Below are 3,817 nucleotides of genomic sequence, written 5' to 3' on the forward strand. Positions count from 1 at the left end.
GAATAAACTTTCCTGCAAAATATTGAATTATTTCGTCTCTTTCTATTTGTCTTTGGTAGGGCCTCGTAGCTCCTTTTTCTTATCCACCTCTTCATTATAAATATATTATAAAAATGGAATGGACATAATTAATTTTCGACATAATGCTCATTTTAGGCCGTTAAGATTAGATATATAAAAGATTAAAAGTGGGGTTAGTTATTAGCTAGTGATGATTCATGAATACGTGATTAACAGTCCTCTTTTTCTATATTTAATATTTTCACTCTCGATGTTCAAACAAAGAGAAACGTTATGCTAGTAAGCTAAAAAGATAATTTGTTCGTTCTCTTTTACTTGTTCAGTTTATATTTTGTATTCCTCTTAAAAAGAACTAATTAAGGGTATGTTTGGTATGAAGGAAAACATTTTCTGGAAAAAAAAATTCTCAATTTTCTCATGTTTGGTTGGGTTAAATATTTTGGAAAATGTTTTCCAAATCAACTCATTTTCCTCAAATTTAAGGAAAATGATTTCCCTTCAAAACTAAGGAAAACATTTTCCAAAACTCTCTTCCAACTTCAAATTACAATTATTTTTTTGTTAAAAAAATCAATTTATTTTGTCCTTACCCTCAAACCGGCCCCCCAACCACCCCTCCTCGCCCCAAAAAAAATAATTTAAAGCTTGTTTTTAAATTTAATTTTTTTACTTTTTTACCCCCTACTCTCGCCCCCCATCAGACCCCACCCCTTTCAAAAAGAAAAAAATTTAAGTTTGTTTTTAAAAATATTTTAATATATAACAAAACTATTTTTTACACTTTGTAAAGTGTAAGAAAAACTTTTGTTTTACAAAGAGGAATATTTTTCACGTTCTACATTAATTTGTATCTCTTATGAAGCTTTTGCAGTGTTTGTCATACAATTATATTGATTTGACATATCATAAAACGAAAAAAAATATTACATTATGTATTTTATTTTTTATTCTGAAAACTCCTCCAAGCTCTATTTAAGGAAAAAATTATTACATTATGTATCATAAGTGTTAACTTGATTTGATCTATGTAGTCATTTGGAACCCTCTCAAAAAGTCGGTCAACGATTCATCACTATAAATAATTCACTCTCCAAAATTTACTTGTCCTTCTGACAAAAATGAAGTAGGGTATTTTTCGACTATAATCAAATTATAATAAGTACTATTTATATCCATTCTTTTATAAATTGATGAAAGAAATTTATGATATCGGACATTAATTAAATATTTAGCACTGTGTTTGGAAAGACAATTATAATAAACGATATTTTCGTCATGTATAATTTCGACATTCCAATAAATAGAAACTCTAACTTTTGGTTTAGAAGACATTTTTTTTGTGATTGAAATGAAGAAAAATAGAAGACTAAAGATGTTGAAGGTACTATGTTTGAACGTCCTTAAATAGAGCTTGGAGTTTTCAGAATAAAAAATAAAAATACATAATGTAATAATTTTTGCCGCGTTTTAATGATATGTAAAATCAATATAATTGTATGACACACTACAAAACCCTCATAAAGAGAACGTGAAAAATATTCCTTTCTAAAACATAATTTTTTCCTTCCACTTTACAAAGTGTAAGAAAAACTTACATTTTACAGAGTGTAAGAAATAGTTCCGTTATATATTAAAATATACACGTTATGAGACTAACGGAAAACGTTTGAAATATTGCATAAAACGGAATTTTTTCTTCCACTAAGCCTATTTTAGTTAGTAACTAAAATAGTGGCTTATTTTGGTCACTTTTATTTTTTTGTGGCTTATTTAAATTTCGAACTCTATAGACCCCCACCCCCCTACTCCTACCAGCCCCCCACCCACCCCCCTCACCCCAAAAAAAATTAAATTTGTTTTTAAAAAATATTTCAATTCAAAATTATTTCTATTCTAGTAAAAATAAAAGATATTTCTCAAAAACATTTTTCATTCATAAATCAAACACTAAAAATCTTTTCGGAAAATATTTTCTACTCACCAACCAAACATGAGAAAATAAGTCAAAAATCAACTTGTTTTCCAGGAAAACATTTCCCATCATACCAAACACACCTTAAGTATTTATTTTAGTTAATTGCCTTTACTGATGTAACTTTGGAAATTTGAATTTAACTATCAGTACTCTCTTGTTTTTGTTAAAGTGACAATTAAAAAAGAATGAAGATAATACGTAATGAGAGAAGTTAAAGAAAAAATAAGCAAACTCTGTATTTGTATTTACATAAGAAAAACGGTACACTATAGTCCAAAAAGATGAAAGGTATTCAACCTATGTGCCAAAAAAATGGTACACCAATATATATAGTCTAAAACTATTTATAGGTGTTTCACCATATGTGCACTCTCTTTCTACTTTCTTTTAGCCAAATATATAGCTAAAATCCAAAAAGAGAAGAAGTACGAAATCATAAAAAGGATAATTAATTAATTACTCCATACTAATTATTAAGGTCTCACAAGAAGAGATTTAACTAATTAGAGCCATGATCTTTTGCATGGAGATGGTGTAGTGCGATGGATGAGGAAAGATCGACAGAGCGGACAAGTGAATTGACACCTCTTTAACCATTTCTCAATACAATCCATGTGGAACACATGATTACATCTTGGTAATTGACACACAACATGTTCCTTCTCGAACTCGACCAAACAAATCGAACATGTTTCGTCAATACAACTTGATGACATGTCTAAATCAAGAAACCTACTTGCTGGAAGATTTAACCTGCAGTTCGAATTATCCTCAAGAAGATCATCTTTACATGGTTGCAAATACAAATGTACCCTAATAAACTTTGCGATTTCGCGAATAGTATGTTTTAGTTGAAGGAAGGGGATATATACACAAGTGCAAAAGATTATGGTTATAGTAGAAACATGGGATGAATCGTGCATAAAACTGATCATTTTGTTTCTTCAGGTTTTGACTGGTAATAATAATAGATACAGAAAGATGAGAAAGAATAAAGAAAATTTAAGAAATTGATGTGATGAGAAATGAAAGGGAAACCTCTATTTATATTATAAGGGCTGCTATCATGAAGTCAACTATTATGCCGTGACATTGAATTTATCTTAGTGTTTTAAAAACATTGATGTGACATTTGACTTTTTCAAAACGGTAATATATCTTGTACAAGTAAGTAGTATTTTTTGTAAATGTCTCAAAAATTTATAGTAACATTGAATTCGTATATAAAAGAATAAGAGAAGATGAGATTAATTAAATTATTTTTTATATAAAAAGAGTAGAAACATGAATCGTGGTTGGAAAAGTATAATAATATGTATTTAAAATATAGTCAAAAGATGAGTTGATTTATCGAACAATCTAATGGGTTGTGTAAGGCCGGCGCCGACCCAACACATGACAATGTAACTAACCTTAGTAAAATGTTTTTTTATTTACTATATATAAATATGAGAGGGAAAAGGTGCAGTGATTTATAGGCTAAGGTTATGTATCTGACCACCTGATCCATTTTGTTTTATTGTGTAAATGCCGACGACTCTCATAATTTATTTATTACATTACATTTGGGTTAATTAAGATTCACGAAATAATCCATGTGACAGCCACGGGATTTTACTGTTGCTGCCTCCTAAAGTGGCCAACTTTTCCCTGTTCGGGGCACCGTATCATGTTTTCCTTCGAGACATTTGGCGTTCAATGTTTTTATATTTTCCGTGACGGCGGTTAAGTTGGTCCAATAAGTGATATTTCAAAAGAGAGATTCACATCTCCTATGTGATTTACAAGCTATTACACATAAGTAGATTTATCAGTGCGCAC

The sequence above is a fragment of the Solanum tuberosum genome, unplaced genomic scaffold (genome assembly GCF_000226075.1).
Source record: "Solanum tuberosum cultivar DM 1-3 516 R44 unplaced genomic scaffold, SolTub_3.0 scf00060, whole genome shotgun sequence".
Classification (NCBI taxonomy): domain Eukaryota; kingdom Viridiplantae; phylum Streptophyta; class Magnoliopsida; order Solanales; family Solanaceae; genus Solanum; species Solanum tuberosum.